The following is a 16,111-nucleotide window of genomic DNA, read 5'->3' as shown; positions in this document are numbered from 1 at the left end:
CGGAAATGTTATTAAATGAAGCACGGTAATTGTAACGATATAAAACTACTAATAATACATGTTTTCATATTTTTTAAATAAATCTAGATGTAGGATCAGATTATAAAACTTGTCCATATTTCAGTGCCCTCTTATATTAGACCGCATAATTAAACCTAACCTTACGTTATGAAAACGATATTATGAGAAAAGAAAAGTAGATCGGAAACGTGATTACAAGAAGCACGGTAACTTCGGGAGATACCTATAAGGTGGAAATAAGGGATACAGAATACGCTTCTAGAAGGGCACGGAATTATGGTCTCTCTCTCTCTCTCAGAAACACCATTTTCTATCTCATTAAAAACATTATTAAATTACTAATTTTTATCATACAAAGAAATATATTTAAAATCGAAAATGTCTGAAAAATCGAAATATGTTTTTAGCGCAGTAAACGAAAATTATAGTACTCAATAACAATTTCGGCAAAGCAAAAATTATCTTAAAGGCACGAAAATTAGGACATTTACCCTACTAAAGCACATTACAACATTTTCAACACAAGCCTAATCATTGATAAAATAATTTATTGATAAAATAATACAATTTTTGCACAAGCTCGCAACGAATTAAAAAATATTTGACAAAAATTCAAATTTACTAGGAATCATCCCCAGGCAAGAGGCGCGAATGGAAACATCGTTTCCAAAACGAAAATATTGTCAAAAATTGAATTTCATAAAAAATGACCCCTCTCCGCCGCTTTTCTCTAGCAAGTTCTAGCAAGTTCCAACAACCTCCCTTATTCGAACCGAACGAAATCGGGTTTTCGCGACGGAAGCTACGAAAGGCCAGGGCCTCGGCGGCAGTCGAAGGATACAAAGTGTCACGATCCGCGGCGATTGAAAAGAAGAGGCCACCGGGAAGCAGTACAGCCATAGGCGGAGGCGCAGTGGAGCATAGGGGGTGGAAACGGTGCGGTAATAGCATAAATCCGTGGTGTAGTCGGGTCTCGGCGTGGCCGGAGAAGGGGAAGGGACAGGCCAGGGTACAGCCGACTCTCGGAAGAAACGACAGTCGCCACTCGACGCCTGCAGTGAACGGAAGGTGGGCTCTGCGCAGACGCGAGCCGCATTTTTCGGACAGAGTGCATTCGTTCCGTCGTCGTCCGGAGAATCGAAACTGGTTTCGAACGTGGATCATGATCTCCGCCGAGAGTGCGTCAAACCGGATAAACAAACGGACCCAGGGTACTATCGATCGCGGATCCACGTAAGCCGGAGCTACAGCGCTCGAGATCGACAACAGCTGAGTCGATCGCAACGAAGCCCGAGGAAAGAGAAACAAGCGCGTGAGATCGGCAGAGGCGCAATCGAAAGTGTGCAGGTGAGAAAGATAGAGAAGGAGGGAGAGAGAGGGAGAGAAAAGAAAGAGAGAAGGACGAGTGTGTTGTTGTCGGGATTTTGAAAATCGACGCGCGAGTGAAAAGTGCCGGGAAGACTCGGTGGCCAGCCGGCTGGAACGAAAAGAGGGATTCGAACGTGGCACGCATGTCGACGGGAACGGACACCTGAGAGAGAAAAAAAAAGAGGAGCTCGTGAAAGTGTCCGCGCGGCGGAATTGTCAGCGAGGCAGAGGAGACACGACTGCCGGGATCTATCGATGGAACAGGTGCGAGCCACGTTTCCGAAGGTGAAACCGAGCCTGCGACCCGCTGCGACGACCGGCCAGGGTGCAATAATGTGCCGGCGAACCAGACCAGCCAGCGGCTGAATACAATAGAACTGGAAGAACCGTACACGTGACATATCGGTCTCTCGGTGCATCCGAACACTTCGATCCGGAGGACTTTCGATTCTCCGCGAGATCCTTTTCTTCGTGACTTGTGCTTGTGTGAGAGTGATCCGATCGTCGACGTATTTTATCTTCTGTTTCGGTTCACGTGACCGAGAGTGATTGTTGGTTTTCTTATTCGACACCGTTTCGTGGACGCGAGCGCCAGCTGATCGCTGCCGCTGCGGGACAATTATCGGGAGCTGGCTGATTGCTTGGTGGAAACAGCGGACGGACCGGAAGTCAGCAACGTGGACGCTGCACCGGTCACGGAAAGGGAATAGTCACGCTAAACAAACAACGCCAGGGGCCCTCGTCTGCGACACGAATTCGAATGGTAAGTCTGTTTGTTGTGGTAATGCGCGATCATCGGGACATCGGTCCGACACTGGCTCGGATAGACTCGAAGTGAACCCGTCGGGCCAAGCGGTTCACCTAGTTCTCCCCACTATCGACAGGTTTTCGGTCGGAATTACTGTTCGAAACGAAGTGTTCTTCAGGAACAAATTTTTGTTTTAGAATAATGAGCATGGATTTTTATTTTAGAACAATGAGTATGGATTATTATTTTGGAATGATGAGTATGGACTTATAGTGTGGAATAATAAGCATGGATTTTCATTCTGGAGTGATAAAAGTATCGACTTATAATTTGGAGCAATAAGTATGAATTTTTATTTTGATGTAATGAAAATATCGATTTTTAATTTAGCGTAATGAGTATGGAGATTTATTTTTGAGTAATTAAAGTGTCGTCTTCTAATTTAGAGTAACGAGTATGAATTTTTATTTTGGAGTAATAAAAATATCGATTTTCAATTTAGAGTAATGAGTATGGGTTTTTATTTTTAACTAATTGAAGTATCGACTTTTAATTTGGAGTAATCGGCATGAATTTTCATTTTGAAGTAATTAAAGTATCGATTTTCAATTGAAAGTAATGTATATGGATTTTTATTTTGGACTAATAAAAGTATTGACTTTTAATTTGGAGTAATAAACTTGAATTTTTATTTTGGAGTAATAATGAAATGAATTTTTATATTGGAATAACGAGGGAATAGACTTTCATTTTGGAGTAATGAAAGGATACATTTTTAACTTTGATTTAATGGAAGAATGGATTTTTAATTTTAGGTTAATGAAAGAAAGCATTTTTAATTTTTGGGTTAATGAACAAATGCATTTTTAAGTTCGAAGTAATCATGTTCCTCTGTACCTTCTTCTATTTATGATTTTTTATCAGCATTAGAGTTCCTGTTCGTATAAAAAAAAAAAGTTCGTATAAAAGAGTTTACACGAATTATAATTCTTAGAGAATTAAGTTTTATTTTGGAGTAATGTGTAAAAATTTAAGGGATAAATGAATCGATGAAATCAATTGTTTCTGTATTTCTAAAGGAAATGACGCAGAAATTCTAAAAATAAACATTTGCAATATGTATTTTGAAGTAATAAGAAAAAATGAATTATTTCGTTATTTCATAACAAATAAACGAAATAGTTAACGTTAACTAAAAATACCGTGACTAAAATATCGTTATTTACATAAATGGACTTTTAATGTATTCGATGTGCTATACATAGTCACAGTTAGCACATTGACCGCAGCATCGATCACCGGTGATGGACACGTAATCTGCAGTTGCTTATTTTCACGTGACGATGTCTGTTTTAATAACTACAAAGGAGTATCACGCATGCAATAACATAGGTGGAGAAAATAATATTCGGTAAAGTTTAAAAGATTACGTGACTGTACTACAATGCAGTTGGAACGAGAAAAATCAAGATTTCTATAATACTTACCTAATCCACGTAATGAAAATGTTGTAGAAACACATACTATAAATATTTAAAAAATAGAGTGTTTAGACTCTTCTTCTGACTGAGTAATAAATATTCTTGAAATCTACACAGCAGAAACAAATATTTCTCTCTTTGAAGGTTTATTATATCTTAAGAATGATAATAGAGAATTTATTAGGACTGCAATTTTTGCACTAGAAAATGACTGTGAAACTGGAATTTTATAATTGTGTAATTGACCATAACTAACACAAAAATTGAACATTTAGGAAGAAAATATTATTCTTCAAAAATTTAGTATAACCAATGCTCCGAAATTGTGTGCAAGTCTTGTTAAATCGATGGATAATCGCAGCTGACCTTTTTCTTAATTACAAATCTTCCAACACTGCAAAAGAAATTTATTTTATGCTAAATACTAAGTATATAAGTAAATCGTTCTTACATATTAACTACTACAGTGTCATGATAAAAATAATTTGTGGAGACATTGGTGTTTATTTGAAAGTATTTGGAAGTATTTTATTCATGGTTTATTGTGTGCAAAATATATTATCGACTCGAGATTCTGTGCATCAGAAAAGTACAGTTTTTCAATTACATGCATCTTGTATTTGTTTCTCTCTAAAACGAGTATTTAAGAAACTGTTCTGATCCAATCGAATCGATTATTCATTTTATTTCTCGATTCTTTTTTGGAGTACTTATTGCTAAATTAATTTATTTTTATTACTAAATTAGTTTATTAAAGTTTGTAGTTGATGGTGATCGTATGCTTGTTCGAAACATGTATGTATGTATGTTCGCCTCCCATCACACCGAACGCCTAACGTAAAAACAGAATGCTCTTGTAACCTTAATGTAAACGGAAAGTTTTGAAGTGGAACATTTAGGACAACGTACTGGTTGCTGATCAGCTCATTCGATCGTATTTAATTTACATCGGAAGAGGTCTCTTGAACTAGTTCTATATAAGCTACCTATCAAAACAAATTTTCGAGTGTAAAGTTTTAAACATTTCACGAGCTATCTTTATCTTGTTCTTTCTTTTTATTCACAGTAAACGTTGTATCACTTATATTATATTGATAAATCAGTTATCACGTGGTACCCAATGGTACAAATATACATCGTCCCAAAAATTAGCAACAGTGTACTTACGAGTTACTTCTTCACCTCAAAATTTAGAAATAACTTGGAACTGAAATGGATAGGTTGCCATTACATACGTTGACTGACAGTGAGTTTATAATAAAAAAAAATACAAATACTCAAGTTTATCACATGGAATCCATGACGTCTCTGAAACATCATTATAAGTACACTGTTGATTTTTCTGCGTAAAAAACATTTGGCACACCAGTCGCAAGACACATAAATAATTTGTACATTACCAAATACGTTTATATTTAGCACTAAACCTACCGTACCGGTTGTTTCAACCAGTTTCACAATTTGTTATTCTGAGAACGTAGATATTACAGGAAATTATTGAATAAACTTCTCGATTCAAATATATATATTATCTTAAAAACATTAAAATATCTAAATAAATTAAGTGTTGCCATTCTCGTAGAACAACAGACGTCGGTTAATTCTGGTACTCGGTAGGTTTATTGTTAACTGTTTACTGAAAACTTAAGTGTATTACGAATGCACTCGATCAATCATTTTTATTCACAAGATGTGTGTAGACCAAATGATATATACCCACTTCATATGTCTATAAACCACCTAGAGAAAATATGAACAACATCGAAATGTACAATACTTGAAAGAATTTAAACATTAACCTTGATAATAATGTCAATAGTGACAGAAGATTGATAAGAGTGACAAATATTAAGGTGATAATTGCAAGATGTTCACAAGATGACTATTTTATCTTGTTCAATTGCATTGAAAATACGATATTACAACCAAAGAATTTAATTAATAAAAGAAATAGTGTTCTGTTACGAGAGTAATTATTTTTTAAATTAAAGTACACAGTTCGTGCACTTTACCAATTTTTAAAAATAACATCAATATTGACAATCGTTTATAATGTTAGAAATTAAAAAATGTTCTAAATTGAAGCGTAAATATGTAATGCTTATTTGTTCTAAAGCCACTGATTGCAAACCTCTTGTCCATTCATCATACGTTAATGAAGAAATAATTAACAGATCGCAGTGTTTTATGAAGAATTAAAATCGTTTGCATAAGTCGGAGGCTAGACGTTTACCCTCCTCAAAAAGTATTAGGACACTTACAAAAAATTAAATAAATTTGTGAAACCGATAGGAAATTCTTATAATTTCTTCAATTTATTTCAAACTTAATTTTACGAAAGTGTAACAAGCAGATTACATTTATTTAATGGTATAATAAAAATAACATCAATTTTATAAAAGACAATTAAAGTTCTTTTTCGGTTACGTATTCGTCCACCGCGTTTTTAATGTATTTCTTTCTAAACTGAATGGAAAACTACAATTTATATTGAATAAGAAGGTGTGTTAATACTTTTGGAAGGGATTGAATGTACAGGTTCTACAAGATTTTGAAGCGAAGACAGAGTTACATGTGCGAAAGGTTGATGTATCGTTTCAAATTGGACCGATTACGATGCATAAAATCGTCGGCGCGATTACAAGGGAGGGGTCACTATGCAAAACTGACGCACCGATCCTATTTATCACCGACCGAACGATCGCGAAAGGGGTTGATCTGTTTTGTCAGCAGCACTTCCGCGGTTCTAACGTCGGACAGTGGATTGGGGTTATTGTTACGGGCGATAAATCGATGGCCGCGGCGATTGAGACAGTTACGTGACCGTTCGATTGATTAATGGCGATTCTCTGTCGCGCACCGGGCCGCCTGTTTATAAACAAATGATGCGCGCGGTGGAAGCACACATCAGCCAGCCGGCCTCAGTGTTGATACCGCGATTCTTTGCGTAATTATTCGCGCTTGCGGCCGCTTCCCATGCCCATTCACGCGAGATACATCACGTCCGCGCCATCGAGCGATAACGAAACGTCGCTTTCGTCTCTGCGCGAGCATTTTCACGGTTAGCGTGGCTGCACACCAGCAACGCCCGGATAGAAAGTCGTAAAACGTGAATGGCCGAAGACGCTTCGGAATAGGAGTGAAATATTGGGACAGGCTGCTTCGAACATGTATTACGAAACATTTTATAGCTCCGGAAATTTTCTAATCCGTCCCACCCCATCGGCGCTCTCTAAATTATTCCACACTCCTTCCGCTACTATTCGTCACTTGGTCAAATCGATTAGCTCGTTGATCTTTGGGTTAGCAGAAATTAGGCATAATTGACGCGCTTGCACTGCACACCTGGCGAAAAATATTCGTATGCTTTTTGAAACGCAACAACTTCCGTCGATCTGGACTAAACGCCTTGAATTTTTGTTTAATGTTAATGATACTAGTTCACTGTACAATCGCTAAAACACTTTTTCAAATTTTGCTATTACTTGGAACGATACTGTTTCTTGAAACAGTAGCACGAACAATATATAATAATACAAAATAAACGGAGCATATGAAAGTGGATGTAAAAATTCTGTCCATATTTTTGAACGTTTTGTTCTTTACAAATAGACACGCACAACTACTGTTATGTAACAGTCAGCTGTAAAAAAGAACGTTTACTTGAACACGGATGTTTCTAAGCAAGAACATACTGTTCCGTATTGTGTACTTCAATTTTTTCATTGTCTCGATTCATGGAACACGGGTACATGGTACGAGAACGGTATTCCATAATAGGTACACGCTTGTGCCATGTTTTATTCGTATGAAATAAATATTTCAAAGTTCGTTACGTTATCTGAAAACATCAATCTATGGAATAATAATATAAATATTCAGCAACAACGCCTTTAAGTTGCAATAAAATCGACGATAATTTTATGCCCCACTAAAAAGCGTTCCATAGTAGGTGCTTATCGCAGGCGCACGTTATCACAGGGAATTTATATTGTTCATTATTTTTACCGGCATGTACCTTTGCTGCGATGTGTTATACTAGATTTAAGATAACTACATATATGACTGCACATACATATTTTACTTAATGTACCTGGCAGAGGACTGTACCCTACTTTATTTCGATAATTAATATTAATTTAGCATGCTAATAATAATACTACGTATATTTTGTTCACATACGATGGGCTTCATCAAGCTCAGAACCTTTAATAAATACATACGCACACATTCGTCGCGTTATCGTGAACCGATTTGTCCCGCGGATAATCCCTTTACGATTTGAGAACCGCTTGGACAATAAACCTGACTTGTCCCCGGAAGCCTCGCTTACTAATCAGGAAATTTCAAGCATGAGTTTCGGTGCCCTTTCGCTTCTCCCAGCCCGCATAAAGGCCCAAACGTTATTAACGGCTACGAGATACCGTTACAGGGGGTAGCGCCTTCTGAGACAAAGAGACCTGCGAATTTCTTCGGTGCCAGGGCTCTACGTACATGGGAGGGAAAAAGAAAGCATGAGAACCTCTGGGAACGTACTCGTCGGTACTGTATGCTTTGAGGATGAGTCCTCACCGAGAGAGATAGCGAACCAAGGAACGACGATAAACCGACGGGGTGGGGACCAGATAATTCTGTAAAAAGTTAGGAACTTAATGTCTTCGACCATTAGAAGAAAAAGGGAGAAAAGAGAGTCAGAGAGGCAGATACGTTGGGTGTCGGATTAATGTCCAGCCCACGGAGAAATATTTCCGCTTCCTTTCTCGTTCCATCGTTCGACGGCAACTGCGCGCGGCTCTTCATCCTTTTAAGCCATCGATATTTCCGGAACCGATTATTGGGTTTCAGAACGATCCGATGTGGGAAGGAATGGGGGCGCGCAACATTTTCTGTCCCCTTTTGATCGGTTTTCAGACAAATATCGGTGGAGGAATAACGCGACGTGACGGAACGTGAGCCTGCATTCGACCGCGTGGATGCACCGAAACGCTTTTGTTGCGAGAACTATCAATTCTCGGCCCGGTATCGAGGAGAACAGAGTAATTATTTCGTGTACACGTTTCGGTTGTAAGGGTCGGAGTTTATCGTGGAATTGCTACAACTGTTTCTATCTTGTGCCTGAACACTTGTTTCCCTTTTTAATTGCCCGACTCGCTAATTTGTATTCGACGAGATGCGTAAATCGTGCTATGCACGGTCAAGAAACTGCGATACTAAATTCTTGTTCCTTGTATCTATCGTTCCAGCTGGTTACGAGCAATTTACACAGATAGCGAGCTCGCGGATGTTTTTATGTACTTGTTCTTCTAAGAATTTAATAATGATTTTTGGAACGTGCCTTTCAATTATAACATCGCGTGAATTGTAATTTTCTAATAATGAAGTATTCCGTGCAATAAATGTAAAATCATCCGTCAGATCTCCGTTTTTAGAATTCGATAAATATTTTCAATTTAAACATTGAGACATTAAAACGTTAAAACATTGAAATATATTGAAAAAAAACATTGAAACATTAAAATATTAAAACATTAAAACATTGAAAAACAATCAAACATTAAAACATTAAAATAATTTATGAAACCAACATTTTATTTTATACGAAATCAAAATTTGTCTAAATAAATATTACATAGTTTATATAGGTAGTATTCTGCATTATAATTGATTTATCAGCATACAATAATTTTGTCATTTGGCGTGACATTGATCCAACTTCCAATGGAAGAAAATACAGAAAATAGAAATATGCCAATATCGTCCGTCAACTAATTATATTAAAACAAATATAACGTGCGTAAAATTCAAAAAAGACATATTTATAAAAATCACAAATGTAGTATCTGTAAAAACGAAAATATTTTATAGTTTTTAAATTTACGGTTTTTATCTTCTACTTACTTTCTCTATCTCTCTCATTCACTTTCATAATTCTGCAAATCAATTTTTATTTCCATATCAATTACTACATCCTTTCATTACGAGAAACTCAAAAAAATTATATTATAGCGCAGTTGCCAAATATAAACGCGTAAATTTTTTAGTCAGATCTACACGAACCGAACACCTCATTTGCGCAAGTTTTTCTGGACACCGTAGACTGGTTAAAACTGAAACATTATTTGAAACCACGAAAGTCCGCCGTGTCAAGGCCCATTATTTTTGGTTTAAATTTTTCCGATTGCACGGCCCGATCTTATTCCCTTATCGCGAGCATGCTCGAAGTCAAACATTTTGACAATCCGATCGATTAGAAGTGTGTCCCTCGGACAAGTTCGGATCTCGAGGTCACAGATACCAGGTTAACGGAGGTCAGGATCCGTGTTCAGGTCGCGTCTGGGGCCACGGAAAAGCGGATCGAGATCAAAGTAGATTGCGATCATTCGTCGCGCGCCTGCCTGGTACACTTTGTGATTCGTTCTTCACCGGGACGCCTAAAGAGCCGCTGTTGCTGCGACTCGCGGCCATGCAGGTGTAGGTCTTATGACAATATTATGAGCGCCGATGCAAGCCGCTTGTCGATCCTGTTTTATAACCCCGTCGTCGTCGATGCGGCTCGTCGAGTTTATACGTCGGGCCCGTTTCCTACAACATGCTCACGCAACTAAACGTCTCGGCTGCTAGCTACTGCTAATCACGGTCTCTCGAAGGCAATGTTAACGCCGCAACTTCTTCGAACCAACGGGTTTTAAATTTTTTAATTTCCAATTATTCTTAAGATACCTTCTCTAGGAAATTGGTCGATACAATTTCTTTAGATATTGTGTAACGAAACCACGGTTATATGAACCGGTTGAATTATTCCGATGACGAAATTATTTCTGTTGGACACTCTCATGTTTTTATTGTAACCGTCGAAGAGCTTGTTTTCCTCGGTTTGGTGGTTCAATAATTACGATTTCGTGGGAAAAGGTTGACACTTTATTTCACAGTACATATATAAAATTAAACATTTTTAAAATTTTGGAAAATTCTTCAAAACGTGTACATGTATATCATTAAGAACTACATCATATTCTAATTTCACTAAAACTCGGAAAGTGTCCGATTTCGCGTGGAATGACCTGACAGTTAGTTGGATACAGTGCTCCGGAATACGTCCTTAATGATTTCTAGAATAATGTAAATTCTACCGTCGGATAATCGAGTTTATATTTTGCGAACCAAAAATGGGTGAAGCAGTATTCTAAGATATTGATTGAAATTATGTTCGAGGGGCATATTCGAGTCAGTCAATATGTGTAAAACGTATTCGATGAATAAAGAAGTTAGATAACCAAGATTCAGATAATCGAGGTTCTACTGTGTGGATCCAAATGGGCAAAATATTATTCTAAGATATTGATTGAAACTATTTTTGAGGGACATGTGCGAGTCGATCAATATACACTGCCGCTCAAAAGTACGTGGACACTTATCAATTTTATGGAAACTATGAAACATAATGTGTATTGTTATTGTAGAATGATTATCGCTAAATTCTATTCTGAATGCATGTATGTGTAATGTACCTTGATAACATAAAATTGAACAATTTAAGTATTTAAATTCTTTAAATAAATAAAAGTTTACGTAAGAAAAAAATTAAAGGAAAAACATTTATCGAAACGTTCATTTTTAAAAACATTTATTGGAAGTTTTACAATCGGAGTGGAATCTAATTAACCGTGAAGTAATGAGAAAACTAACAGCCAGAATGATATAACTGTTTTTTATTATTATTGGTGAATTATTTGATTAATTATTGGTTAAATGCGATCTCTAATATTGTACGAACTAACATACATGAAATTTAATCAAGTTTATCAAAGATGTCATAATTTTTTTTAGATAGTAAGTGTTAAGGAGGTATCCACGTACTTTTAAGCTACATAATTTAACTTTTAACTACATAACCGAGGTTCTACTGTATGAACTAAAATGGTCGAAGCGTTATTCGAGGACATTGAATGCCAATATGAGGAACATCGAACATTCGATCAATATACATGAAACGTATTCGAATAATTTTCTTCCGTCACTTACAGAACTTACATAGGTTCTATAATCAAAATCGCGCAAATCTGAATAGAATTGTCCTGTTATTTCCACGAAGCAGTATAAAATAATTGTTTCTATTTCTCCGTCGTTCTAATGATAAAAAAGAACACGTTTTAGACGAGATGTTCATGCTTAAATCTCGTGTGAACGGTGGTTATTTATACCGATGAAAACATTACCCGATAGCCTCATCACCGTCGTTGTATTTACACGAAATGTAGAGAAAAAATTGGTATCAGTAAAGCGATAATATGTAATACTGTTCCATTTGTCTCTCTGCACTATTTTTCTTTTCAATTATTCACATTTTCTTCTGATTTATTTGAGATATAGAGAAAAATTGCTAACATTTTTTAATGTACTCTTACGATGCCAATGTCTTTTAATATTTTCAGTACATTTGTTAGAGAACTAAATCTGCAAGGTACTCTTTGTCGACTATAAAACCCAACAGAAATTCATTTTTATTATGTAATAGATTGAACAATTTGAATATTGCTACCACAAAATTTTTAATTTGTCTGCATACGTGTAAATAAATGCTAAAACATTGAGATTATATATTCTATAACTAAGTAATAAATAAATGTGTAAATAAATAAATATATATATATATATATATATATATATATATATATATATAATAAATAATATATAATAAATATGTATATTATGTGTGTATATTACAACGCAACCACACAATATTACTCATGCCGAAAAATAAAAGAGGGTTGTACTAGGATTAACAAAATAACTCAGATTTTGTAGGAATTATATCAGTGTTGATTTTCGGCATTTAATGTGTTAAAGCATCTCAGAAATTGTTTGCATAAACTTCCGCAGTGTATTCGCAGACCACTGAAACTGGTTACAAGAAAATTACGCGTCGGATCTCGAAATTGCGCAATGAAGAAATTGTGAGAGTAAACGGAGAGCATTGGAAGTTTCTCAGCACGAGATCTGTCCGGCAGATGCAAGTGCATCAATAGGCGATTGTACGTTCGCTTATACACATTTGTGCCTTCCACGTTAGTAATTATGCGGGCATATTATGCTGGAGGATAAATGTGCCAATGGTGCAACACTTTCTATCGCCGGCACAATCAGAATATCCGATTCAGACGTGTCGATCTCGATCGAAGCCGATCATGCGAGCTCCGCAGATTCATCTCACGTTTTTTTTTTGTACGATTTTAACGACGAAAGTGCACGAAAGTTTGTACACGTAGTCGCACGAGCTCGGCCATGACACCCTTATTTCAAAGCTATCCATGCATCGTCGAAGAAACTCGTCGAGAATGTGAGAAAATTTTCGATGAACCGTGTTTTCGACTGGCGGTGGAACAGACACCGATTAAAATGCGATATTCGCCATTTCAGTAGGTTAATTGAGACATTTTTTTATACGTTTCATGAGCTTTGCTGAAATTTTGTAATTGTCCAGACAGTTTCGGACGGCTACTAGGCAAAATGCGACCTGCAGTAGCGAAAGAGAAAACAACGTGCTCAAATGTGTCGGAATAAAAAAAGAACGGCTTTGACAGTTTCAGTGAAGTTAAGTTTTGTGACAACAGTTCGGAATAGTACTGTGATTTATTTTCGAATTGCTAATTTGTTGACGCCTTTTAGGACTAAAGATCGAATCAATTTTAAATTGCTGTTAAATTTTTATATTTCTACGATGACCTTGCGTAATTTCAAACGTTACACGATTGCCATAAACCTGTCCAATTGTTGTCAACAATCGAAAAACTTGTTCATAATAATCTATTTTACTATAATGCATTTGCAATGAAATTTAACAAACCAAAATTCGTTTTACGCCTTCGTCTATTTCCATAACGATTCGCAATTATTTGAGATCTCTTGATCGAACTATTAAATTTTGAAGAACTCGAGGTGTTGGCACGACAAATTCTATCTCTTCCCATTCCTTTACATTGTTTATACAAAAGAGTGTACAAATCCAAAGCATACTGCGATTGTACAGAATTCCTTCCGCATAATCAAGCTTTCTCGACCGCCTTATATGTAATTGTATCGGTCGTCGTATCATAGGTCAAGCTGACATTAGGCAGACGTTGTCTCAGTCTCACTGACAGCGAGGGGAAGAGAGACGGGGAGAGGAAGAGAGGCAGAGAGAAGAGAGGATTAGTGATAACCGAGTGAAAGACTACGTATAAAACAGAAGCGACTTGTCAGCCAATAAAATGTCGTAGGATCATGTCTAATCTTTATCGTTGTGTCTTCATTCTGAAAGCGACGTAACGGCAGCCACGGAATGATCATGTGTATGTGTGCTATACGCGCGTACAGCTTATTAAGTATTTCTATTCTACTGATTCGTCGAATAATGTCTGCTAACGGCATTTAAAGTCCACAGTTTATTATCGTGTTTGGTGGGACAAAAGCGTTTTGGTATTGGTCGAACGGGAATTAAACAGTTCATGTTGTATTTGCCCGGTCATTCATTCACTCACAAACACATGGAACGCTGATTCAATTGTTGATCTGAATGCTATCGCTAAGCTGTTGATCTTCGTGTAAATTATAACAGTTGCACTGAAGGGAAATTTTCTTGTATTAATTCTGTAGTTTCTTTTAACAAAAGTAGAATTCATTTTTGTTCACACGCTTTGGCTTACTCCTTACTTCTGACCTCACACTTCTATAAGAACAACATCTTGGATAAGCTCTTGTATAATTAGAGACCAGTCCAACTTGCAATTGTGTAGATTTATCAATTGTACTATGAGTATAGCGCAAATTTGTATGCATTCATGGCATTTATAAATGCACTAACTAAAATCAATGGCGCTTTTCTTTCGTTTAGAGTAGAACCGATCTATTCTGTAACGAGATAAATATCTACCTCGTTTTTAGTTCCATAAACTATATAATCTGAAAATAGAAATCAGTACTTACAAGATTATTTTTACCATATGTCTTGGTAATAATTAGACATCGCACCTTTGTACAAAATAAATCTTTGCACATCGAGTGAAGAAAACAAGAACTACATAGACATTTATTTCCGTCTTGAATAACGTCAATGAGTTAATATTAATACAGGCAAATTGTTAAATGTTCTAATAGTATTACCGTCTTCTGTTTCATCTATTCATTTTTATCACAAATCCATCAAATCCGCAGTCTGACGTAGATTTTCATTTTCTTCAGGACTTAAATTATTTCATTCCAATGCAACACATACTGTTTCCATGTCACAGTAAAACAAACGTATTCTCATAATCAATATTGCAACATTGACTTTTCGTAGTTAAATTGTCCTAACATTTCTGGTCATCCAAAAAATGAAGATTTAAATTAATAAAATTATTTTTGTATAAGCGAAAACAAATAAATGGAATTACTTTTGAAACTCTATGAAGTATATAGAATATTCAAGCTTTGCTTAACCTCCCCAAGTCGGTAGCTAGGTCAATTTTGACCCGGAGTATTTAAATTGTTCACTTAATTAATCGATTTTCGGCAAGTAAATAAAACAAATTGCTGTTACATTAGAAACAATAGAAATGCTAATAAGTCTGCAAAAAATACCATCAGAAATATATTTCGAAAAATTTGCACAATAAAGCTCAGAATTGTTAAAAACATCGTCGATAGTACAGTTGTTAAAATGGTCCGCCCTCCAAGAGTTAAGCACGCGATGTTTTAAACATTTTCAAATATCCTGAAAAGTAGTAAATTAGTGAATAAGACATTTTAACTAAGGACGATCGAATAGGATTCAGCAGGTTTTAAAGCGAATATTGCAATATCGACCTGCTGTACCAAAAAGCTCGCAAGGTGCAAATTCCGGTCAGCAAAGTCAGCACGGACATCTCCGCGCACGCTGTCCCAAGGAGTCCTCGATTATCCCTAATACTATCCACCGTACGGAAAATACCCTCGAAATATATATATATCCATCGAATCCGCAGTCGAATCGAAATTTGTGTTTAGATTTATTCCTGATACGAAAAGGCCGCAGCTGCGCTTAGACCCGGGCCGGATTGGAGGGACGATCCCGTAGGTGCTTGATATACAAACGAACGATGGCGGAGGGGTCGATAATTGTGACAGAAATTCAATCCTTTGGATGGTGAACCTAATGCCCTGTACTGACTGCCAATTCAATCAAGTGCTGACCAATCGTAGCCCCCGATACGGGATTTTAGCCTCGGATCCGTTCCACGGGATTTTGTCATGGTCCAGCGGGGCCGAATAAAATGCCGGCGGAGCACCGTGTATCGCCGAAACGAAAATAGGTATTAACTATTCAATGGCGGGCGTGATGAACCGAACTGTATTTGTGTGTAAGCCGTTCGTCAATTTTGATCGTGCGGGGGAAATAACTCGGAGAGCAGATTTCGGGGAGGAGCACCAGCCGAGCCGGCTCGAAATCCATTCATCGAAATTTCAAAAAAACGATTTATCCGCCACTCCATTCCTT

General features: G+C 36.8%; 1 protein-coding gene across 2 annotated transcripts in view; it reads left to right on the top strand.

The window, feature by feature from the left end:
* The first annotated feature begins 1,042 nt into the window (after positions 1-1,042).
* LOC117225211 (uncharacterized) overlaps positions 1,043-16,111 on the top strand; it is a 112,614-nt gene continuing 97,545 nt past the window's right edge. Inside the window, exon 1 of one of the 2 annotated variants that reach the window (XM_033478577.2) lies at positions 1,043-2,152. The gene's annotated coding sequence lies outside the window, so the exon portion shown is untranslated. The remainder of the gene's footprint in view (positions 2,153-16,111) is intronic. The other variant, XM_033478574.2, reaches the window with a different exon arrangement.

The sequence above is a fragment of the Megalopta genalis genome, chromosome 7, assembly GCF_051020955.1.
Source record: "Megalopta genalis isolate 19385.01 chromosome 7, iyMegGena1_principal, whole genome shotgun sequence".
Lineage (NCBI taxonomy): Eukaryota > Metazoa > Arthropoda > Insecta > Hymenoptera > Halictidae > Megalopta > Megalopta genalis.
The sequence above is the reverse complement of the archived record's forward strand: the minus strand, read 5'-3'. Positions and strand labels throughout refer to the sequence as shown.